Source organism: Plecotus auritus (genome assembly GCF_963455305.1).
Source record: "Plecotus auritus genome assembly, chromosome: 8".
Classification (NCBI taxonomy): Eukaryota; Metazoa; Chordata; class Mammalia; order Chiroptera; family Vespertilionidae; genus Plecotus; species Plecotus auritus.
The window spans coordinates 5,890,397-5,916,803 of NC_137782.1; the positions used below are offsets into that span (position 1 = coordinate 5,890,397).

The window sequence follows — 26,407 nt, forward strand, 5'->3', positions numbered from 1 at the left end:
CCAATGCCGCCTGCAGCTCCTACCTGCCACTCCCGCTTATCCTGGCCCCACTGCGCCTTCCCTGGGCTCACGCCAAATCTGTCCCGATCGGGAGAGGCTCACGCCACCACAGCAGTGCTCGCCAGCCATGAGCCCTGAGTCTGGCGCCCTCCTGAGGGGAGTGGCCTGTGGGATCAGGCTGAAACCAGCTCTCCAACATCCCCCGAGGGGTTCCAGATTGCGAGAGCGCCGGCCAGGTCAAGGGACCCCACCGGCGCCCCATCGGGCCAGGGAAGAGCCGCAGAAGGGCTCCAGGGCGTGTCCAGCCCCGTCTTGCCCAGTCCTGATCAGGCCGGGGAGGGATGTAGGAGGTTGGCCAGCTGGGGAGGGACTGCGGGAGGGCTCCAGGGTGTGTCCGGCCCATCTTGCTCAGTCCCAGTGGGCCGAACCCCAGCAGCAAGCTAACCGGTCAGAGTGTCGGCCCCCTGGTGGTCAGTGCACATCATAGTGAGCAGTTGAGCGGCCTTAGCATATCATTAGCATATTACACTTTGATTGGTTGAACAGTCGATCGGTCACCAGATGACTGGACACTTAGCATATTAGGCTTTTATTATATAGGATTCCAAAATATGGTAACGCCACCCTGAAATTTCTCCACATCCAGCATGCTTCTGGGATATACTTTACTTGTCTAGTTTGAACTTGACCTCTTCAACATTAAGTCTTACACAGCTGTTAAAACCATTTTTAATGCTATTAGCACTAAACTCTATGAATCTATCCAAGTCTGCTTTACAAAAGAAGAATCAAGCCCAGCCGGAGTGACGTAGTTGGTTAAGTGTTGTCCTATGCACCCAAAGGTTGCTGGTTCAATTCCCAGTAATATCCATGTTTCTCTCTCTCTCCCTCTCTCTCTCTCTCTCTCTCTCTCTCTCTCTCTCTCTCTCTCTCAAGCATGTCCTCAGATGAAAAAAGAAGACTCAATCTCAAATTTTTAAATAAGTACATATTGCCTGGGCATGCACAGACTCCACATGTTTGGCTGCTGGGACAATACAATATCCTAATTCCCCCTTCTGATCTCTCCTTGTTACCTTCTCTCAGTCTCCCCCCACCCCCCCCTTTATACTGGCTATAACTGTAGGAGTTCATCAAAGTTCTACCGTTAGTCTGCTTACCTTCTCTCTCTCCTTTACAATCTTATATACCTCTCAAGGATTCAATCAGTTACGGACAACTCCCAAATCCATGCTACCAGTTGCTAACTTCTATTCTGAGCTCAGAGTCCAGGCTTTATCTCCTACACATTTCTACCTGGAGGGCCCCTTGCCATTCATTCAGGCATCACAGACTCACCCAACAAACACTTCTTCAAAAGGAGACCAGTAGTAAACCAAGTACCTGCTCTCATGGACCTGACCTCTGGGCTGCGTTTTCAACCCCCGGTTCTTCCCTCTTTCAATTGATGTACACATTGCTGCAGATAAAGCTTTAAGAACACAGCACTGCTCATCTCAGTCTTCCTTTTGTTCCCATCTGCCTTCGCTGGTTCCCATTCACACAAAATGAGACCTTGATTCCTTGTCCAATACTTACGGGCTCCATGATCTAGTTCCAAAGGGCCTATGATCATATGTCCCCATACCACACAGGAGAGCCCCCAAAACACATTCTCTGTTCCACATACACGCTTCTCTCACTTATTTGGGCCCTCCCTCACTTTCTTTCATTTGCCTAAGCCTTTATTTCCCAATCCCTACTTACTCACTGCTTATCCTACTCAATCTTGAAAGACCAACTCAAATGTCACCTTCATGAATGTCTTCCTGGTATGAACCCTTAACATTTCACATTGAAACTGCATTGACTGTGTAACTTTGCTTATATTCTATGATAAATTTATAAATTTCTTTTAGGACTATGAGTATGAGGAACTGAGCCTAACTTTTTAATTTTATATACATACATATTTTTAAAATATATTTTTATTGATTTCAAAGAGGAAGGGAGAGATAGAGAGAGACACAGAGAGAAAGACAGAGAAAGAGAGAGAGAGAAACATTGATGAGAGAGAATCATGGATTGGCTGTCTCCTGCACACTCTGTACTGGGGATTGAGCCCACAACGTGGGCATGTGCCCTGACCAGGAATTGAGCTGTGACCTCCTGATTCATGAGTGGACACCCAACCACTGAGCCACACTGGCCAGGCAATATTTATATATTTTTAAATAACATTATAACAAAAATAACAACACTGTGGGAATTACAAGCAATTTTTTTCCCTTTTAAAAGCTTTCCTTGTCTCTATATTTATCAAGTGTGAGAACCACGGTTATTGAGGTGAAGGAACAGAGATATTCAAGATCACCAGTGCTGTCAGATGAGATTCTCTCTGAGCGACCTCTTCTCACCAAGCCCAGCAATGCAATGAAACAGCCCGAGTCACTGCCTCACGGTTTTGCTTGAATATTCTAATACAACACATTTCCCTTTACTTAGAACATTTCCCCCTGGACAGTGAATCTTACGTTTTTGTTTTTGTTTTAATATATTTTATTGATATTTTACAGAGAGGAAGGGAGAGGGATAGAGAGCTAGAAACATCGATGAGAGAGAAACATCGATCAGCTGCCTCCTGCACACCTCCCACTGGGGATGTGCCCGCAACCAAGGTACATGCCCTTGACCGGAATCAAACCCGGGACCCTTGAGTCCGCAGGCCGACGCTCTATCCACTGAGCCAAACCGGTTTCGGCTCTTATGTTTTTTTATGCTAAACTATTTTTAGCTTTGTCTGAGCTACAATTAAATTCCTTACAGGTGAATGTATGAGCTAGGGCACCATGGTAGTGCCTTTACATATGGATTACATAGAATGGGTCTGAAGCAGTCCATGCGTTGTGATGTGGGGCAGCCAATCCATTCAAATGTTTTTGATTTTCCATGTTTGTGTCTTCTCGTTCTTGGTGTTGCTTCTCACACCAGAGAAACAGGCTCCGTCAACAGTCTGGGGCTGTGCCTCGATGGGTGTGCACTTTCAATCTTTCCAGCTCCCAGAACTCCTTCCTGCCTTTCCGCTCCGCACAGCAAGCATTCATTTCATCGCGCCAGTGTGTTTCGTAAGCATGCTCTTCTCCCCACTCGCTTGCTTTCTTCTCAGCACATGGTAGGACTGGTCTCTGGTGGGTACCCGCAGCTTTGTTGAGCGATTAAGAAGGCTCCGCTGGCCCTAACCGGTTTGGCTCAGTGGATAGAGCGTCGGCCTGCGGACTGAAGGGTCCCAGGTTCGATTCCGGTCAAGGGCATGTACCTGGGTTGCGGGCACATCCCCAGTAGGGGGCGAGCAGGAGGCAGCTGATCAATGTCTCTCATCGATGTTTCTAACTCTATCCCTCTCTCTTCCTCTCTGTAAAAAATCAATAAAATTTATTAAAAAAAAAAAAAAAAGAAGAAGGCTCCGCTGGAATGATCTGATCTGTTAATGCATGTGTAATGAGAATCCGATTTACTGAACAGGACAGCGTTTTTATCTGTTATGGATGTAAGATCAACAATGGCCACATTAATAGACTCTGTGATATCTGTGTTCTATTTACTACAAATCTAATTTAACGGCTGCGCATTGTTTTATCTGACCCATGTTAAAAGGAAAGCTGGTCCAGCGACAACCTTTTCCTTGTCCTTCCTCATTGCAAAGAAACAGAGCTGCTTAATTTGAATTATGTGCTTGCTGGACCCCCCGCTCCTTTCCGTGAAGACAGGCATCCTGGTGAGCTACATACTCAAACCACTGCTGTTCTCTTACAACGTCAACGTTTTATAAAATGCCTTCATGGCAGCGGCCAAGCACCAGACAGGAGTCCTTTCTTTCCGAGTGCCCTCGCCACTCAGGGGGCCACGCTGCCCAGTGCTCACCAAGGGGGGATGAGCAGACATGACACTTCCCACTTCCTGTCCTGGCCTTGCCCACGAAGACTGCCCACAGGCCTCCTTGCTCTCTCCTCAGCCCAGGGCCGAATGTCGATTCCCAGGACGACCTGGGAACAAGCTGCCCACAGCTCACTGCCAGCTGCTTGGGTCCCTTAATGGACCCACAGGGGCCAGACCGCCTGCCGCGCCTGGCCACCCCCAGCTGGGCCGCGAGAGATACACTTGGGCTGGGACACTCCGCCCAGGAGGTGCTGTACTTTTCCACAGGCAGCTAGAACTAAACTTCCTTCTCATGGTTTTAGTTACATTTCAGCCCACAGACTGAGGGATCTAATCAAATGCTATTTAATTAGCATCCTCGAATATTTTCAATGCATGAGGCCCTAGCTGTTCTAACATCTCCCAAACACGAAATATTTGCTGGGAGAACAGAACATGGCACTATGATAACATTTCTTTGTTCCAAAGAACTACAATCCAAATGGCATGGCGAGGGAAGAAAGGTTATGTAAGGGGAAGGAGGTAAAGGAGGCGGAGAGATGATGTCATAGCACATGGCTCTAAGACAGCAAAAGAGCAATCCTGAAATCATAAACTTAAACTGCAGTCTGCAGTGACAAAGCAGTAACGTGTTCCCAAAAGGAAGCATTAGCAGGAGAGGAAAACCCTGAAAGAAACAACGAATTATCAACTAATTAAAATAGGGAGAAATTAAAGAGTGACCAGGAAGACTATGCCATAGGAAATCATGAAAGCACAGGTAACAATTTTGAATTCAGTGCAACTGAAAACAAATAAAATTTCAATGAGAAGCAAAGCTCTCGGGATAAGAAAAGAAATTGCGTTTAGCCTAATGCTTGGGGTATCCTAAGAAAGGAAGGACTGCCGAGAAAGGATCCGACATAGGCATCCATCAAACGAAGGCGCCTGAGGACCCTGGGTGATAAGCGCTCCTCAGAACGCGAATACGGTAAAGAGAGACACTAGCAAAACCCTGGCACAGAGGTCAGGGATGCAATGGAAAGTGAGTGTCCTGAATCCAGGAGACACATGAACCATTTGGCCTCCTAAAGCTCACCTATCACATTCCCCAGTTTAATGTTGAACAATAGATCCTCCAACGACGGGCACACACCTGCACTTCCATATTCACCTACTTCAGCAGGACAGCCCCTTTCTAGGCGCCGTCACTCTGTGACCCACAGACACATCTCAAGGTGCAGAGAGAGGGCGGGGGCTGGGGGGCCGGGGGGAGGGGGCACTGCAGACAGCAGCACTGCTGGCCGGTAACGACTGTCCAGTTCTAACAGTGAGAACACACCTGGCGTCTCAAGTCCCACCTTCCTTCAAGGCTGACCATCCTGGGGTGAGGGGAGGGCCTGCAGCCCCGAGGAAAGCCGTGGCTCTGGCCCCGCCTGTGGGTTTCACTGTAATCGCTGGGGGACTTGTACCAGCTCCGATGGGGCAGCTGGGGGGGGAGGTCCCGTGCCAGACCTGTGACATCGGAATCTCCGGGTGTGGGACCCAGGCCCCTGCATGTTCTGAAATGTCCTCGGGCGTCCTGATGTGAGCTGGGGCGCCAAGTCCAACTGAGGCATCAAGAGCAGGGCCCTGGAGAGGCGTCACCCCACCAGCTGGCTCGTTCTTGCACCGGGAGCCGGATGCTACTGACGCAAGTCCTTAGAAAGCGTGAGCCACAGAGCAAGTCTATGGCCATTATAGTCCTCACTCGCCTCCGTCACAGGGTTCTCTCAGCTACTGAACTTGGCCTGTGTCTGCTTTTTCCTTTCTTTCATTTTGTAGTAATGATAAATTATCCCGTTATGTAACTATGTGTTTGTTTGTTTGTTTGTTTATTTTTAATTATTTTTAGTTCTGCAAAGACCTTTATTGGATGGTGCCCTTGGCCAGAATCGAACCTGGGACCCTTTAGTCTCCAGACCAACGCTCTATCCACGGAGCCAAACCGGCTAGGGCCCGTTACGTAACCTTTATACATATACATCATCTTTCTCCCATTAGACTGTGGTATTCTTGGGAGTCAGGGACTTTTCTTGTCCTCTTTCCCAAACAGGGCCAGTCACCCATTGATGATCAGTCAACGTGGCCATTTCCCGCTATTTAGCTCCCACAATTGATTAGTTTAACTCTCAGGTGAAATTAAAGTTATTTTTCTCCTTTTTTGTCTTCTATGTTGCAATAAAAAATAAGATCAATTCTATTTTCCAAGACCTTTCTTTCTACAGAAACCTATTTTTTTAAAAAAAGCAGGTTAACATTTCAGGCTAAAAGGGAGCTTTCATCTAGAATGTTATGACCATAATAACTCCCAGCGGACTTTTTATTATGATTCACCTTTCACTAGAAAGTGGAAGACTATTGGATGTCCATCAGTGTCTCACTCACTCCTCGTCCTCAGGAAGAGTTCCCTTATATTAGCTGGGAGCATGGTGTCCAGAATACAGAATACGCACCAATTAGGTACAACAACAACGTGACTCAGATATGGACAATGGATATAGTGGAAGTAGTACGTGCACCGTCCAACATGTGGTCTTAAAGAACCTTTAATATACCAGGAAGTTTACTGACTGAAGTTGACAATTCAGTGGTTTTAGTAAAGTCCCAATGTTCTGCAATCATCACCAGAACTTAATTATAGAACATTTCTTTCTTTTTTTTTTTAAAAAAAAATACGTTTTTATTGATTTCAGAGAGTGGAAGGGAGAGAGAGGGAGAGAAATAGAAACATGAATGATGAGAGAATCATGGATCGGCTGCCTTCTGCATGCCCCTTACTGGGGCTCAAGCCCACGACCTGGGCATGCACCCTGACCGGGAATCCAACTGTGACCTCCTGGTTCGTGAGCTGACACTGAGCCACACCGGCTGGGCTATAGGACATTTCTATCACCCCAAAGAAATCTCATACCTATTGACAGCCATTCCTACTACTCACCCCAAGCTTAGGCAACCACTCTGGTTTCTGTATCTATACATTTCTCTATTCTGGACATTTTGTATACATGAAATTATAAAATATGTGACTTCTGTGTCTGCCTTCTTCCACTTAGTATAATGTTTCAAGGTTCATCCACGTGGTATCGTGAATCAGTACTTCATTCCTTTTTATGGCCAAATAATATTTGACTGCATGGATAGACCGTGTTTTATGATGCTGAACATTTGGGCTGTTTACAGTGTGGGCAATTACTGAGTACTGCTGAAATGAACATGTATGTACAAGTTCTTGTGTGGACATATGTTTTCATTTGTCTTGGGAGGGGTGGAACTGCTGAGTCATTTAGTAACTCTAAATTTAACTTTTTCAGAACTCCAGGCCGTTTGCCAAATTGGCTGCACCATGTTACAGTCCACCAGCAATGGATGCAAGTTCCAATTTCCGCATACTCCCCAACACTTGTTATCCATCTTTTAATTATCGTCATCTTCATGGGTGTGAAGTGTGCCTCACTGTGAATTTGATTTGCATGTTGAGCATCTTTTTATGAGCTCATCAGCCATTAGTACTTTTTGGAAAAGTGTTTATTCAAATCCTTTGCCCAATTTGAAAATTGGCTATTTGGCTTTATTGCTGAGTTGCAAGGGGCTTTTGTATATCGTGAATACAAGTTCCTTGTCAGCTGTGGTCTCTGTGATTGGAAGCGAAACTCAAGTCTAAATCAATACAGGAGTATTGGAATAAAGTAAGAATTGCAGTGTCCGCAATATTTAACCAAAATATATAAGTGAGTTTCAAAACAGAAAATCACTTTTGGTTTTGATTTTTTTAAAAACCAATTTCATGGAAGGTGCCCATCTAAGGAAGTACTTACTACTTAAGCCTGTAAAGTCGGAACAATGTCTGGTATCTGATGTTTGTTTGTTTGTGTTCACTTTAAAACAATTCCACATGGTTTACAGGACACAGCATTCGTCAATATTATGCTTCTGATAATTCCTTTCAAGCTTCCTAACTAGTTTGGAATTGTGGAGGCTGAATTACTTTTGCTAACCCAAATGTACTCCATAAAGACCTGAATATTACTCAAAAATCATTTAAAAAAATCTTGTCACACACTTAATAGAACTGTTTACGTGTACCTACTTACAGGTAAGAGTTGTATGTTAACTCACATTTGGATGGTTATATTCACATATATTATGAGCTCTGCCTGTAAGTTATTTATGAAACCAAGCTAGGTGCATGGTTCTAAATAGGGAAATATCAAGAATCCCTACTGTACAGAGAACAATAGTGTTTTTGTATTAATGGCAAGAAAAAAAATAAACTATGAGGAATACAGATGAAACAACTTTCCTAGAATTTATCATTAGCAGGAGAACGTAGTACCAGCATTAAGCACCTCAGTGACGTCACACGGTGAGCCCCATGGAAAGGAAGGCCCCTCCACAGCCTGCACCCCTTTGACCATTATTACGAAGAAGGAAGACCCGGTAGCTGACTCTCCTCACCTCTACTAGGACCTCACTTTGGCCATGAAGCTGCAGCACAGACATTCTAGGGCAGGGGTGGGCAAACTTTTTGACTCGAGGGCCACAATGGGTTCTTAAACTGGACCGGAGGGCTGGAACAAAAGCATGGATGGAGTGTTTGTGTGAACTAATACAAATTCAAAGTAAAGGAGCGGAGGGGAGAGCAAGAGAACCCTCCGCTCTTTCGGCTCCGCGGGCCGGATAGAACAGCTGAACGGGCCGGATCTGGCCCGCGGGCCGTAGTTTGCCCACGGCTGTCTAGTGTAACCATAATTAAGAGCTCCCAGTTTCCTGAAAATGGGTAAGAACTTAAAGGAAGCAACTTCATCCTTTGGAGCGGACTCTATAATAATAAGCGAACTTAATCAGAAAGGATATTTTATTTTAGAAAATATTCTGACTTTAAATTAAGCCAAATACTAGTATTTGCTGCCAGTTCCTTCAGTGACGGAAAGTATTAAAAGTTTCGGGTGATAACACAAATGCTGAGGGGTGTGTAGAGCCCCATAGCACCTATCTCCTTTGGGTGCGTAAAAGACAAGGAACCCTCTGTCTCGCCTACTGCACCCTCAATTCTTTGGGCTCAGTATCATCTCTGTCTGCTCTGCCTGCGTTCTGCGAGATGCTGAGCACAGAGTAGGGGTATAAGAAGTGCTTTCGAAATGAACAATCTTGGGTACAAATTGGTGAGTATTCACAAATAAGTTTAAGTATAAATTAGACACTCAAGTCTCATTCCACATTTAAGGCCTCAAGGAAAGCAGCGTATTTAGAAAAGGCCCCCTTCCCCCCAAGTATTTTCTATTGATTTCTTCCTACCCTCAACCAACATCCACAGATTTACCCTAAGAACCCCTTTTGGACGCACACTCTATCATCCTGGGTTCCAAGCAAGTGAAAGAGTTGTTGTGTTTTTATGTTCTGTGGTTTACTGTGAAAACCCAACAAGAACAGAGAGGAGTAAAGCTTAATTTCGACAAAGCACTACGTGGTGATGAAGTCAAAGAACTCCATGGTGAAACCTAAGCAGAAAGGAATAAATGAAAGGAGAGAAAGCTGTTTAAAAGAGGGAGAGATTAGGGATATATTATTACCTCTTTTCAATGAGCGCTCGGACAACAGGACTTTTTTTCAACACTCGATAATAGATTCTGGCTGTGTGAAACCGAAGTATGCCTCCTGAAGTTCAATCTGAAATTTCAGAAATACTGAACGGTACCTCACATTGAAAAGATGAGAAACCTATGCCAAGTAATTTTAGAAAAACAGGTGAGCCAGCAGGATCAGCATTTCTACAAACACTCACAATACAGTAAATCCCTGGCACATAGCACGGAATCGCATTACCGGCAGGTGAGAGAGGGGGCAAATATTTACATAAGAAAAACACTCTTGGGCGATCCCATAAAAGCTAGGATACAGACATTCCTCTCTCAGTAAGCGCGATGCATCTGGTGTGTCCCCCAGTGTGGGACGGTGCATGTAAGAGGATACACTTGGCTAATGCGATACATGTATTCACCGCACGGCGTGAGATGTTCACGCCATGAAGGCATGCAGAGACCAAGAGCCAGTGAGAGCCACAGAAGCAGGCAGGCATCGACCCGGGCTCCTCCAGGCACCCAGCGATGATGAGAAGGCAGAGCAGGCAAGGCCAGTGCCCAGGCAGATTTCCCAGGACGTGCCCCTCCCGCCCCCAGCTCTCTGCTTCCACTCACTGAGATGAATATCTGATGACTCCACCCCTCAGGTAGTGACAAAGGCCAGTAAGCCAGGACGAGAGGAACAGGGAAACAGACAGCGGAACAAGCTGGCCATTTCCAGCAGGTACAGACGGTCCCCTCCCTGGAGATAACATCCAGGCCTCAGTTGTATTTCAGCTCCAGGCCCAGAAAAGCAGCAAAACCAGGTGGGCGACACCGGGACCCACTGCAGTGACTAACGACCTCCTGCCCTGACACTGACCCATCAGTGCAGACCGCCACCCTGAAGGTGCTCACCTAGAACACGGATGAATATTGTGCTGAAACCCTCCCCTGAGACCTCCCCTAAGATTCCCGCCTGCGAGAAAGAGATAAAGCCTCAAGACAAAGGACCCAGCTCTAGCTCTCCCCCTGGGCGGCCACCACTCTGTCCCCCCTCCCCCCGCCATGCCCTTTCCCACTTCTTCCCCCACAGGCATGCATCTCCTACACCCTAAAGCAGCCCTGGGCAAACTACGGCCCGCGGGCCGGATCCGAAAGAGCGGAGGGTTCTCTTGCTCTCCCCTCCGCTCCTTCACCAGCAGCAGTGTTAACATGGCAACGTGGGGAAACACGGCCGCAGCTCCTTCTTCTGAGTGGGCGGATTTATATCCCCATTCAGTAGAAGGAACAACCTCTCCATCTTCCAGAGGCTCCTTGGAATGCCCGCGGACGCGTCCCCCGACATCACCCTGGGAATGCGGAGACACGTTATCGTGGTGATGGAGGGAGACACGCCCCTGGAGAGCACAGGATCAGAGCATTAGCTAAAAAGGAGACCAACAACACTGTTCCCATTCAAGTTGATGTTTTAAAGACCAAAAACCTTTCAACCCAGTCTACACTGCCATCTACATCTACGTCCCGGGCATAATTTGGAAGTTGCACTAAAGAAAATGTTTAATTTACTGTTTACACATTTTGTTCTTTTCTGTTTGTTTTAGTTTTAAATTATTTTATTATATTTAAGTTTAATTTGAAAGGCTTTTGTACCTTTCCTTTGTTAGGCAATTTTATTTTGCCTTTGTCATCTTCAATATAAGGTATGTTATTGTGCTATGATTCCTCCATTTTTTGAAGTTTCAAATTATAATAATTAGTGTTTACATTCTTCTTGTGAAAATGTTTGAAATGAATAAAACTATTGAAATAAAAAAAAAAGACCGTACCCTTGTATGTAATGATGTTTACTTTGAATTTATATGAGTTCACACAAACACTCCATCCATGCTTTTGTTCCGGCCCTCCGGTCCAGTTTAAGAACCCGTTGTGGCCCTCGAGTCAAAAAGTTTGCCCACCCCTGCTCACCCTAAAGGATCCCACGAGCGTTGCCACTAAGGGAGCAATGGGCAGTGGCAGCTCGTCCCAGGCGAACCCCTGAACCTGTCCCCAGGGCCCCCTTTTCTCTGACTCCCCGAGAGCTGGGGCAGCCCAGCCCAGGCCCCCCTGTGGCTTCTTCTATGCGAATCCGGCCCGTGTCCCACTGTCCCCAGCTTTCCTACCTTCCCTCACCGCCACCTGGACTCATGCGATGACATGTTTCCTGCACGAAGTCAAGAACCTACACTCGACTGGTCGGCCCGCGGCCCCGCTCAGGGCCAGGTCTCCCTTCCAGTAACAGCAGGAGGCTGAGTGGGGTCTCAGACACAGACGAGCGTTCGGAGCCAGATTTAGGCTTGAATTGTGCTTCTGATATTTAGTAACGATGTGACCACGGGCAAATAACTTCTTTGAGCCTCGGTGTTTTCACCTTTAAAATGACAGTAATACTGACCGTGAAACGCTTGGCCTCTCGGACCCCATCCTGCTCAAGCCGGCTTTGTTCCAAGGCTGTCAGGCTAACAGCTTCCGGCTCAGTCCCCCATACAGACATGCTAAATCGTTAGAGGAATTCTGCTTTCGACTTGAGTTTCACAAAAACAGCCCCTTGCCAGAAAAGGCCTCTCCCTAGGAGTAAGGGAAGCTTATACTGTTTATCAAAGCTTTGCAGGAAACTCGGGACCAGACTCACATCAACTAGGCTCAGCAGACCAAGCACAATCTGCCCCCCGACCCTGCTGGCGCCCCGATGTCTGTGGTCATCAAGCAATAAAACGTTCCTTACCCCAAACTCTGATGTTTTGAGTTTTGGCCTTTGCAAGCATTGGACGCACTAACGCTGGACTGGTAACAGGTGGGATAGTTGAATGAGAATAAGCATACACGACAGTACCATGTACACAGAAAGCTCATGAAAAATATGGCTTTGATCTTCCTGCAAGGGTTCCTTTCCCCTTATCAGCCTGGCTCAGGTACACAATAGAGTTTCTTTGTCCAATGAGAAAATGCTCTACAAATGCGCAGTGATTTGCGTTTTATGTCTCACTTCAACTAATAAAATAAAGGAGCGGTCTTCACCAGGTGGAGAGGTCATGTTAAATCCAACGATTCCATCTTCAGGACGAAAACCTGAACCACGGGTCAAACTTAACAGGATTTTCATGGTCATTTTTAGTTTCAAATGTGGTTTAGATTCATTCCCTTGAACTTTATTATGTGACAAGTAAATCAAACAAAATACTAAAAAAAATAAGTTCCACAGCTATAGAAGTTACACCAAAAGATGTCTTCTTAAGAAAAATATTTGAATTACGTATTTGACAGTTTCTAGAATTTTCTCACAGTAAGTAGATATCCAAAAGCTCTATGCAGCCTTAAATGCAGATTAAACAAGATACTGAAGTAAAGAAACAAAGACTCACAAACAGGCCAATGTTGAAAACCCACTGATGTGTCCAGTAGCAACACACAAAACCACCGTTGTACTATCCTCGCTCACATCAAAGAGCGTTAAAAGGAAAAACGCAGACACCCAGTGGCTCCTGAAGTTGGTTTTTTTCAGGTGGGCTGCCCTCAGGCAAAGCTAGACAACACTTCATCTCTCTGACTTCAAAATACATACAATAAACAAGTTCAACATGAAAGAACAGCATATTAAAATATGGAAAATAAAGTCAAAAATTTGTAAATACAAGATCACCAAATGTTATAGACATGTATATGGAGATATAGTAGGCTTAAAAAGCAGCACACGGGGTCTCTGAGAAGTAGGGTGCGACTCCTTAAAATAGAATTGGAAGACAAAAAAACCCATCCTTTCTTTCTAAAAATGTGTGTGTGTGGGGGGGAAACCACCCCAAAAACAAGTAACTAGCAATTTACAAACACTAACTAAAAGACATCATCCATCAAATTGGTACTATTGTTAGTTATATCCCCTACCCAAATATATTCCGTACAGATAAATGTTAGGCACTTTGACAACCAATCCTCTGTAAACCCGGCCATTTTCTAAAGTGTAACTGGGACATGAAATATTTACCTGGCTCGAGAAGAGGTAAAATGTAGTTTCAAGTGTTCTTAAGTGTATTATGTGCACATATACTTTCTTAAAGAAAAAAAAATCTATTTTAATGGACCAAAGCTATGCTGGCAATTATAGGCAAAAGGTCACTATTTGCAAAGTTCATATTATGCTAAATTTAAATAACATTTTAAAGTCTTCATAGACATTGACAAATAAGGGCTCGCACAGCCTGGCTCAATAATGAGGGGGCTTCTTCCCCCACCAAAATGTCAGTGAGTTGCTATGTGAACATAACCAAATGATTCAGAGTGTCCTCAGTCTGCTCAGATAGACATAGCATTGGAATACAGTTAATTATATATACATACATTTGATTTATTTCAGGTGAGGGTAAACCGAATTAAAGAAATTCACCGGAATAATGTGGATACATTACAAATACATATGATGTTTTTCTCTTCCAGCTCTAACAAAGAAATCATTTTACCAATTATCCAGTATCCGGAATGTTATTCCATTAACTTCATAACAAGAGAGAAGATTTCCTTCCATGTTATTTACTCCCCGCCCCCCGCCCCAGATACTGTAAGAGAAATACTAGAGGGTCTAAATAAAACCAAGACTAAACTAGAACAACCCCCAGATAACAGAACTAACAACCTGTGTTCTTTTCCCCTGAGTGAGACAATCACAACGCGTTCCCTTCTCCTTGGCGTGCTTACAGATGTCACTGGTGGGACGGTGCGGTCCGCTGCTCCTTGTCGCTATGTAGCATCCGGGGGTCCTCAAACTTTTTAAACAGGGGGCCAGTTCACTGTCCCTCAGACCGTTGGAGGGCCGGACTATAGTTTAAAAAAAAAAACTATGAACAAATTCCTATGCGCACTGCGGGCCCGGGACGCGTCCGCTGCTAAGCAGGACAGGCAGCGGCACCCGGCGGGCCGGATACATGTCCTCGGCGGGCCGCATGTGGCCCGCGGGCCGTAGTTTGAGGACCCCTGCTAGCAAACACCCGCGGCCCAGCCCACACATCCTGCTGGTCTAGGTCCCCGTCCCACCTCTGCCATGGGATAGCCGCACACCGCTCTTTGGCTTGTTCTCTGCCTGTGAAATGGGAATAACAGACCCACTGCGATGCATCATGTGGTAAACATCTTCTGCAGCATGCGGTAACATCCCCCAGAATTATATCAGCAGAGTAAAAAGGAGCAGAAACCTATGTTCACAAATGACTTTACGCACGATGATACTTGAACAATATACACATGGAGAGAGCAGGCTTTCCCTACCTTCCCCAAGAGGGTGAAACCTGCACCAAACATCACAAAGAGATAGAACCAATAAGATTGGGCTCAGGGTTTTATTTATGTTTTATTCTTTTTGGGCTCAGGGTTTTAAAAGAGAAAAGGGGAATCGAACTTGGAGTCTCCTCGATTCAGTGCATCAGGGCTGTTTTATAGATGGGAAACACACTGTAAGCTTGAGACACGCTGACACGGCCACTCTGAAGACCAATGACCTGTATTAGCAGAGAGAGATGGAGCGAGAGACCCTGTATTAGTGTTCTGTTGCTGCATAACAAGTTGCCCTACAGTTAGCAGCTTACAGGAAGGTCGGAAATTTGGCATGGCGTGGCGGGGTTCTCAGCTTCGGCTGAAATCAAGCTGTGTGGCTGGCTGCGTTCTCCTGCAGCTCGGGTCTTTTCCTGAACGCACTCTTGTTGCTGGCAGAGTTCCACTGCAGCTGTAAACTGAAGTCCTTGTGTCTCCCTGTCTATTGATGGGAGATGACTCTCCACTCCTGAAGGCTGCTCTCGGGTCCCTGCCCTGAGGCCCCCAACCTGTCTCGCTGATGGAAACCCTGTCTCCTGGTGAATGCCTCTCATGCCTTGATGATCTCTGAGCTCCTCTTCTGGGACTGGCCAGAGAAAACTTGATTTTAAAGGATTTGTCTGATTAAGTTGGGCTCACCAAGATGACCTCCCTATCTTAAAGTCAACTGATTAGGGACCTTAATTACATCTGCAAAATCCTCTTTGCCTTGTAATGTAACTATCTGGTGCAACACCAAGGGATGGAGATCAAAGGGGCCGTGTTAGAATTCTACCCCTCCATAGATAGTAATATGGGAAGGAAGCCAGTTACTCTAGTATGGAGCAGATATAGAACTTGAGTCAAGTATAATGGGTGAACTTTGTGCTTATATAGTAACTTGCAAAGCGACCTTTCAAAGCAATCAAACCCAATTTATACTTTAAGATATTACGACATGAGAACAGTTGTTACCTCACCCAAAGTGAGTGGAAAGGCCACGTAAGAGGGCAACGCTGCTTTATTTTTAACATCTCAAGTAGGCCATAGTTCACTTAGACTCTGGAGACAAATAAAATCTTACAATCAGATAAATTTGAGAAATGAATGCAGCCAAAACTTACTACTCTATATTTAAGAATCAAGTTTTAGGTAATTTCCAACAAATTCACTTGGATTTTTAAAGTTAATTTGATATCCTCATCACAGCTTTAAATAGCTTCAAAATGATGACTCTCTATATGTGCTGCTTAGGTCTCAAGACTTCTTTGCTATGTTCCTTGGTACTTTTCAGCGCTAGACTGGAGGGGGAAGAAGGAGGGAGTCCTTGTTCTGAAAAGAAAGGAGTCAGTTGCTGACGTGGGGGAAATGTGCGTCTCTACCCCCCCGGATGTGTCCTGGGCACTGGCTCCTGCTGAGAGCCTCTGCTCTTTGGATTTCGTGTTCTTGACCCTGAACCGCCCTCCTGGCTGGGATGAAACCCAGGCACTCGCTCCTCCATTCAAAGAACCACCAGGAAACCACAGGTCTTCCGGGAGGTTTGTAAGGAGCATTTCCATTCAAATGGCAAAGAGTGGAATCCAAAGCTGGATGCAGGACAGCCAGGCGCCTAATCGCATCGGTTCATGAGCATGAACAGTACGTGCGCGGGGTGGTGTTCGTCACAGAGAATCCTGCGACCTTGGGATTCCTCAGACTATTTCCACTCACACGGACGCTGAAGCTCTCTCCTGGTACCTGTGCTGCATGTGCCTCTGTGGAGAAATATTTAGAAATACTTCTGGGAGGATACAGAAAGGGGATAGAGAAATGTTGTAGCTGGTGTCCTTCAGGGAGAGGGCCATGGTGGAGGTGCCGGCCGCTCTATTCCGTTTCACCACTTCATGCGTCTGTCCTGATCGCAGCTGTCCTTAGAGTTACACATAACTGTCCAGCAGAAGCCCATCCTGAGGGCCAGGTCTGTATGCCCAGTGCCTTCTGATGTCACCAGCTGAACTCTCCCCAAGAACTTGACTTCTTACCTTTCCTCCAAGAGCCCCTACTCCTCCTGCCTCAGTGGGTGGGGGCTCCACCCTCCCAGTCAACCCAGTGGTCACTGTCAATGGCTCTCCTTCCTCCTCACCACACCCCCCTCCTAACCAAGTTTTACAGCCGCCTACTGATTCATAGGCACTAGAATGTAGTCACTGAGTGTAGACCAAGCATGTCAAACTCGTGGGCCACATATGGCCCAACCAATATAACAGCATGTAAGAAATGTTTTAATAAGAATTTCACAACTTAATTTTTACAATATCCTGTTATACATCATTATTAATAATGAACTACAATGTTTGCTAATGACTGATTACTCAGATCGTGTTGCATTCATTTCCCTTACGTGCAGGCGCACCATTTCTCTCCACTAATACCAGCAGCGAATATTCTAGCAGCCGATGGCCACGCATTAGTCTTGGACTGACTTGTCTGGTGTGCGCAACAGGAAATATTTCGCTTGCAGAGAACAAGAAAAGTGGGTTTATTTGCATTACGCTTATTAATTTGTGCAGTTATTCAGTGTCTGATAAGTTAATGTTCCAGAAAAAATATTCATTTTTATTAAAATGTTCTATTATTTTATGTTAACGATGACTCATTTATTTCAGCCCTTTGTACTCAGCATGTCTCTAGTGAAATAAACCTACGTTTCTATGAAAATGGAAGCTTTTGTTTTTTTGCGGCCACATCCACTTAAACCTTGTTTATTTGGCCCGTGTCAGCCTTGAGTTTGACATGCTTGGTTGTAGACTTGAGAAACAGGCGACCTCAGTTCACATCCCAACACTGCTACTTACTGGCTTCATCATTCAGTGAGTCATTCAGCGTCTCTGTGCCTCAGTTCCCACATCTGGAGGATGCAGGTAACAATAATAGCAGCACTTACTTCAGGCTGTTGTAAGGACCGAATGAGTTGGTAAACATACTGCACTGACACCAGGTACCAGGTACACAGGGAACACTCAATAACCCTTAGGGTACTCCTGCTGTTACTCTAACTCGGCATCCCTTAGCTCCGCCCCCTCTCTGCATCCCCTCTGCTCTCCACCTCACACAGGCGCCCAACAGCTCGCAGCAGAAATATGGGAGGGTGTCCCTGTCTGGATCTGGCACCCCGACAACCTAGCTCCCATTTCGCTGCGGTTAGAGTTTTCCAAATGCAGAGCTGCTCTCGTGAGTACCGTGCTGGGACTTCCTCAATGGCCCTTCAATGCGCAGAGGGAGAACTAGAGTATGAAACCCTTTCTGATGTGGCCACAGCAATCATAGCGGGCAAGTCTGAGGGGTGGGAGGGCCAATGGAGGGCCTACAGACAGAGGCTAGCACAGCCCCATGTGCTGTCTATCCCGGTCTCCATGGGGTTGTTCTCAAGCGTATCCCGTTCCCTGAAAGCCCTGCCCCTAGTAGTTGTTCAAGCTAGAAATCTCAGAGTCCGACTCTGCCTCCTCTCTTATCTTTGCAAGAGATCCGTTCTTCCTTCCTTCCTTAAAAAATCTCCTGACTGCCTAGGGTTGTCTCAAGTCCACATGAGACTCTTCCCAGTTAGATGCAGGTTGCCCCTCCAGCAGGTCATCCTCAGCAGGTGACCCCACGGGGCTGCCTGAGGTTCCCTGAATCACTTTCCTGAAGACACCTGCTCCTCTGCACACCGCGAGCGCTTCCTTCTGCCTAGGGTGCCCCCTACCCTTCCCCCATCTCCTTCTGCCTAGGGTGCCCCTACCCTACCCTTCCTACATCTACTTCTGCCTAGGGTGCCCCTACCCTTCCTCCATCTCCTTCTGCCTAGGGTGCCCCTACCCTTCCTCCATCTCCTTCTGCCTAGGGTGCCCCCTACCCTTCCTCCATCTCCTTCTGCCTAGGGTGCCCCTACCCTTCCCCCATCTCCTTCTGCCTAGGGTGCCCCCTACCCTTCCTCCATCTCCTTCTGCCTAGGGTGCCCCCTACCCTTCCTCCATCTCCTTCTGCCTAGGGTGCCCCCTACCCTTCCCCCATCTCCTTCTGCCCAGGGTGCCCCCTACCCTTCCTCCATCTCCTTCTGCCTAGGGTGTCCCCTACCCTTCCTCCATCTCCTTCTGCCTAGGGTGTCCCCTACCCTTCCTCCATCTCCTTCTGCCTAGGGTGTCCCTACCCTTCCTCCATCTCCTTCTGCCTAGGGTGCCCCCTACCCTTCCTCCATCTCCTTCTGCCCAGGGTGCCCCCTACCCTCCCTCCATCTCCTTCTGCCCAGGGTGCCCCTACCCTTCCTCCATCTCCTTCTGCCTAGGGTGCCCCTTACCCTTCCCCCATCTCCTTCTGCCCAGGGTGCCCCCTACCCTTACTCCATCTCCTTCTGCCTAGGGTGCCCCCTACCCTCCCTCCATCTCCTTCTGCCTAGGGTGCCCCTACCCTACCCTTCCTACATCTACTTCTGCCTAGGGTGCCCCTACCCTTCCTCCATCTCCTTCTGCCTAGGGTGCCCCTACCCTTCCTCCATCTCCTTCTGCCTAGGGTGCCCCCTACCCTTCCTCCATCTCCTTCTGCCTAGGGTGCCCCTACCCTTCCCCCATCTCCTTCTGCCTAGGGTGCCCCCTACCCTTCCTCCATCTCCTTCTGCCTAGGGTGCCCCCTACCCTTCCTCCATCTCCTTCTGCCTAGGGTGCCCCCTACCCTTCCCCCATCTCCTTCTGCCCAGGGTGCCCCCTACCCTTCCTCCATCTCCTTCTGCCTAGGGTGTCCCCTACCCTTCCTCCATCTCCTTCTGCCTAGGGTGTCCCCTACCCTTCCTCCATCTCCTTCTGCCTAGGGTGTCCCTACCCTTCCTCCATCTCCTTCTGCCTAGGGTGCCCCCTACCCTTCCTCCATCTCCTTCTGCCCAGGGTGCCCCCTACCCTCCCTCCATCTCCTTCTGCCCAGGGTGCCCCTACCCTTCCTCCATCTCCTTCTGCCTAGGGTGCCCCTTACCCTTCCCCCATCTCCTTCTGCCCAGGGTGCCCCCTACCCTTCCTCCATCTCCTTCTGCCCAGGGTGCCCCCTACCCTCCCTCCATCTCCTTCTGCCCAGGGTGCCCCTACCCTTCCTCCATCTCCTTCTGCCTAGGGTGCCCCTTACCCTTCCCCCATCTCCTTCTGCCCAGGGTGCCCCCTACCCTTCCTCCATCTCCTTCTGCCCAGGGTGCCCCCTACCCTCCCTCCATCTCCTTCTGCCCAGGGTGCCCCTACCCTTCCTCCATCTCCTTCTGCCTAGGGTGCCCCTTACCCTTCCCCCATCTCCTTCTGCCTAGGGTGCCCCTACCCTACCCTTCCTCCATCTCCTTCTGCCTAGGGTGTCCCTACCCTTCCCCCATCTCCTTCGGCCTAGGGTGTCCCCTACCCTTCCCCCATCTCCTTCTGCCTAGGGTGTCCCCTACCCTCCCTCCATCTCCTTCTGCCTAGGGTGCCCCCTACCCTTCCCCCATCTCCTTCTGCCTAGGGTGCCCCTACCCTACCCTTCCTCCATCTCCTTCTGCCTAGGGTGTCCCCTACCCTTCCTCCATCTCCTTCTGCCTAGGGTGCCCCCTACCCTTCCCCATCTCCTTCTGCCTAGGGTGTCCCTACCCTTCCTCCATCTCCTTCTGCCTAGGGTGCCCCCTACCCTACCCTTCCCCCATCTCCTTCTGCCTAGGGTGTCCCTACCCTTCCTCCATCTCCTTCTGCCTAGGGTGCCCCCTACCCTTCCTCCATCTCCTTCTGCCTAGGGTGCCCCCTACCCTTCCTCCATCTCCTTCTGCCTAGGGTGCCCCCTACCCTTCCTCCATCTCCTTCTGCCTAGGGTGCCCCCTACCCTTCCCCCAGCTCCTTCGGCCTAGGGTGTCCCCTACCCTTCCCCCATCTCCTTCTGCCTAGGGTGCCCCTACCCTACCCTTCCTCCATCTCCTTCTGCCTAGGGTGCCCCCTACCCTACCCTTCCTCCATCTCCTTCTGCCTAGGGTGTCCCTACCCTTCCTCCATCTCCTTCTGCCTAGGGTGTCCCCTACCCTTCCTCCATCTCCTTCTGCCTAGGGTGTCCCTACCCTTCCTCCATCTCCTTCTGCCCAGGGTGCCCCCTACCCTTCCTCCATCTCCTTCTGCCTAGGGTGCCCCCTACCCTTCCTCCATCTCCTTCTGCCTAGGGTGTCCCCTACCCTTCCTCCATCTCCTTCTGCCTAGGGTGCCCCCTACCCTTCCCCATCTCCTTCTGCCTAGGGTGTCCCTACCCTTCCTCCATCTCCTTCTGCCTAGGGTGCCCCCTACCCTACCCTTCCCCCATCTCCTTCTGCCTAGGGTGTCCCTACCCTTCCTCCATCTCCTTCTGCCTAGGGTGCCCCTACCCTACCCTTCCTCCATCTCCTTCGGCCTAGGGTGCCCCTACCCTTCCCCATCTCCTTCTGCCTAGGGTGCTCCCTACCCTTCCTCCATCTCCTTCTGCCTAGGGTGTCCCTACCCTTCCCCCATCTCCTTCTGCCTAGGGTGCCCCCTACCCTTCCCCATCTCCTTCTGCCTAGGGTGTCCCTACCCTTCCTCCATCTCCTTCTGCCTAGGGTGCTCCCTACCCTTCCTCCATCTCCTTCTGCCTAGGGTGCCCCTACCCTTCCTCCATCTCCTTCTGCCTAGGGTGCCCCTACCCTTCCTCCATCTCCTTCTGCCTAGGGTGCCCCTTACCCTTCCCCCATCTCCTTCTGCCTAGGGTGCCCCCTACCCTTCCCCATCTCCTTCTGCCTAGGGTGTCCCTACCCTTCCCCCATCTCCTTCTGCCTAGGGTGCTCCCTACCCTTCCTCCATCTCCTTCTGCCTAGGGTGCCCCCTACCCTACTCTTCCTCCATCTCCTTCTGCCTAGGGTGCCCCCTACCCTTCCCCCATCTCCTTCTGCCTAGGGTGCCCCTACCCTACCCTTCCCCCATCTCCTTCTGCCTAGGGTGTCCCTACCCTTCCCCCATCTTCTTCTGCCTAGGGTGTCCCTACCCTTCCCCCATCTCCTTCTGCCTAGGGTGCCCCTACCCTACCCTTCCCCCATCTCCTTCTGCCTAGGGTGCCCCCTATCCTTCCTCCATCTCCTTCTGCCTAGGGTGCCCCCTACCCTTCCCCCATCTCCTTCTGCCTAGGGTGTCCCTACCCTTCCTCCATCTCCTTCCGCCTAGGGTGTCCCCTACCCTTCCTCCATCTCCTTCTGCCTAGGGTGCCCCCTACCCTTCCCCCATCTCCTTCTGCCTAGGGTGTCCCCTACCCTTCCCCCATCTCCTTCTGCCTAGGGTGCCCCTACCCTTCCTCCATCTCGTACACCCTTTCCTGGGGAAGTCTTTCCACTCTCCACCCCACAGATGGAACCGTTTCCTTCTCTTCTCTCTTGGCACCCTGAACCCATTTTCCCCAGCGTCCTGGTAATCGTAGTGACATTTCGCCTCTGTGGGCCTGTCTTCCACGCTGGGCTGGGAGCTCAAGGTCTTGACAGCACAGGTATTTAATACTAACGCGCCTTTTACGTCGGCTGAACCGATTCCTGTGTCACTCTGCTGTAATTCCCATTCTTCAAACTCAGGATGAGAGGCACCACGTGACAATATTTCTTCCAGAATAGAATTTGTCTAAGAAAAGTTTTCTCCGACTCAGCACAAAGGGATTCTGTTATTACACAATACAAAACTCAAAGCTTATCCATCTTAGGCAAAGACTGTTAAGAAAAACTTCATGTAAAAATGGGGGTAATCACATGAGGCAAATATATATATATTTCCATTAAATATATATATTTAAAGCAACAGTTCTGAATGCAACAGTAATCATTAAATTCGGAATCGCAGAATGCTAGAAGGAGAAGGGAGTCTGAAGAGCCAATGGCCTCCGCTTTGTGACGGAGGAAATGGCCACACGGTCTCTCCAGAGGAGCGGACTCCAACCTCCTGTGCTCAGCCTTTACGCCGATGTAAGGAGCCCAGACCCGCCCGCACTGCCAGCGGGACGCTCAGGGTCCACACGAGCACGTGCACTTCACACTGTCTCTATCGATGTCGCTTCAGAGCAAACCCGGCCGAAGTGAATCTGGCGGAAGCACAGAACGACCAGCAGCTGGCTCTGCAGGCTCCGTGCGGATTTGCATCCTGGCCCGACTCTAGCTGCGTAAACCCAGTTAAGTCACCATAATCTCGGGGGCCGTTGTCTAAGTGGACTGGGAAGAACAGCACCTCTTTCATAATTGTTGTGAGGATTACATGAGAACACTGATGAATGTATTCTATGAATCATAAATGTCACACAATTGCCAGATAGTTATAAAGTAAAATGCAAGGTATTAGCTTACATTATATGTACTTTTTAGCATGGAAAACTTAACACTATTTAATTGTTCTCTCTCTCTCTCTCTCTCTCCTTCTCCTCTCTCTCTCCCCACCCCCGCCCCCTGGCATTTGTTCTGCTCTTCAGAATTGCACTTACTAGTACTCCTAAGTAAGGAAAAGAAAGGAAGGAATTTGAAAAGGCAAAAATTTAGGTTTTCCATGAGCTCCACTGCTGACAAAATGGAAGTATGTCTCCGAATAGGTCACAAGAATATCCAGCCTACAGCTTCCTGACACATCGCACTTCGCCCATGCATTCAGACAGACCGCAGTTCTTACACAAGGTCAGGGCCAGTGGAGGGCAGATCTTGAAGGTGCAAGAGGCATCAGGGATTGTCTACAGCCTATCTTCCCTTTAAAGCACATGTAAGCGAGAAGCCTAACTGGAAAACAAAACCAGAAACTAGACTATTATGTACTTTCACACGCAAGTCATTTTGTAGTGCTTATACCTGACTCTAGATTACAGGTATCTGATAATAAATAGAACTCCATTTGACTGTCCCATGGAAGTACCTTCCTATATCATGAAATCTATGATAAATTAAACTTGAGATAAATACTTAGCTTGGGATACTGAAATGTAAACAGAGATATTATAAACACATTTGACAGTTATTTCTTCTTCGGACATTAAATCTCACCGACCTTTAATATACTAGTATATTCCTAGATACATAAACATATGAATCAGCCTAATTTCCATTTAGGAAGGAAATCATAGTTACTTATGGTTAGAAACTAAGATAAGATACTAGGATAAGATCAAAGTCAAGGTTGACAAATCAGTATGCATGAATTTGGTCCATATAAGTCAGTTTGCCAGGACTTGATGCATTTCAAACCAACAGGGCAAACAATTAGATTCTGAAATAGCACCAGCTCCATCAAGATATGGTATATATTTGGAACCAGATAAAATCAATTTCCCTCAGCATACTTATTCATGTGCCTTGAATAAAATTTTAAAAGTAAAGCTTTAAGCATGGCTTTATGGCGCTATCAGCTTACATATAAACAGAACTTGTAAACATCAGATGTTTTACCCACTTTCCTTTGTGAACCATCCTTATAACATTCTCTTAATTCAGCATGTTGTCAAATAGTACTTATTAAGCACTATTCCCAGCAGAGGAAACAGAACAGGCCCTTGTTCTGCGCTGTGATTTGGCACGGACTCCATCCACACAGGCCAGCCTTCCGAAGGGTCTATCAGAGCTGTTCTAAAGAAAGATCACAACAGTGAGGCCCGAGAAAAAGGCACTTAAAATTCTGGGCCAATCCTGATTTAGTGTTTGTGACGGAGGGAAGTGTCAACCAAATGACCACTCGGCTCCTCCCCGCCACAATTCCTACCCCGACGCGCTGGCACACATTAATTTATCATCCCTCACCGATCAATCCACTATCATTTCCCTTTTAAATTCTATCAACTGAGTACCTCCCTCTTTTTTTTTTTTTAAAGAACCTTTTCCATATTTAGGGATAGGGCACACATTTACGTAACCAATTTACTATACGATCATTAGGGCAAAAAGTTTATCTGGAGACTCTTCCACTTGACAATTGTGAAAACTTCCCTAGAGAAAGATGTTCCTTTCTTAGATGTAATTTACCACTGTTCGAGGGGAACAGCACTTCCAGTTCATTGGTAAATATTGTGGGGAAATCTGCCTCAGTCGTCTGCTGACTGATCAGGTCCAAGAACCCCTCCTGGGAGCAGAGAAAGAAGGGAGTTGGAGAAGCAAAAGAGACAGACGAAACATGCGCGAGAGAACCAAGACATACACGATAGTACAAGATAAAGTGCTCCTTTTGTGGCCGAGATTTTAAGTCAGTAGATGTTCAGTGGAGGCATGTAGCCAACCTCACAAGCACAGAGCCCCACAGTCAGGGCCCCAGGGCGGCCTCGTCCAGAAGAGATGCGTGGAGCAGCAAGTCTGACAGTCGGTGGCAGGCCTTAGATTCCTCTGCGAGTTAGAGCCTTCACATGCATTACTGCCATCTTCTTTATTCTACAGAAATTCCCCTTTTAGTTCTACGTAGAGCTTTCACAATTCAATCAACTAGACCATGTTAATAATATTCCCGGAAAAGCTAAAGAGCTTGCCACTTATTTCATCAGTTCCCTCCTAAGTCTGCATTACCCTCATTGCCCCATCATCCCCGATAGCTTCGGGGAGCTCCAAGTTTTGGCAAGACACATACAGTTGCGACTGCAAAGCAACAAAGCAGACATCAAATCAACGAGGCGAGGACCCTGCCATTGGTGAAGTTACGTTTTGCAAGAAACACATCATTTACCAAAAATTAATAGCTACCACCACTTAGGGAGCGGTGGTTATTTTCCAGGAAACGTGTTAAGTATTATTTTTAACGTTCAACAGCTCTATAAGCTCCTTCCCCCAAATTTACAGACGAGGAAAACTGAAGCTCAAAATGGTGACATAATTAATCCAATGCCACTCTGTTGATAAATAAAGAAGCTGGATGCCCAGGCAGTGCGGTTCTATTTCCCATCAGGGCACTTGCCTGGGTTTCAGGCTCAACCCCCAGTAGGGGGCGTGCAGGAAGCAGCCAATTGATGATTCTCTTTCATCACTGATGTTTCTATCTCTCTCTGTCTCCCTTCTTCTCTCTGAAATCAATAAAAAGATATTTAAAATAAAAATAAACAAAGGAGCTGGAGAGAGAACCAGGAGTTCCTGTCTCCCTTAGCCGGAGGTAGAAATTGAGAGCTCAGTTCTCAAAGGGTGACAATGGTGACACGTAAGACAGCCATGGTCTGGTACCATCAGAGGCATGAACGGAACAGCTGATACAAGGAACATGCTTACCACCCACAAGTGCACATGACAAGTTCTACTCCAAAGGCCTGTAATATTATATTCAGTCATGGCCTAATGTTAAAATCAGGCATATGGAGATAAGTGATCCTCTGTGTTTAAATTTAGCATCTAACCTTGGAGGGAAAGCTGGCATCAAACTCACTGAGACAACTAAAATGACTCACAAATATTTCCAATTTTCCTTCCAACCATAAAAAATGTGACCTTTCCAAAATGCCACATCATTTATTGACATGGTAAAGCTTTATTTTCTAAAGTTGAAAGTTAAATTCCTTACGTCTCATCCGTGTTCTAGCACCCAGCAGCACGAGGAAAAGGAAGGAGGGGGTCGAGTGTAATTTGGTAAAAGTGCGTGTAAAAATATGACTATATATGGCGGAAAAGC

The 26,407-nt window shown here is 47.7% G+C and overlaps 1 protein-coding gene across 2 annotated transcripts in view; it reads right to left on the bottom strand.

Annotated features, from left to right (window-relative positions):
- GAREM1 (GRB2 associated regulator of MAPK1 subtype 1) overlaps nt 1-26,407 on the bottom strand; it is a 175,395-nt gene that overhangs the window by 113,287 nt on the left and 35,701 nt on the right. The gene's annotated exons all lie outside the window — the stretch shown is intronic.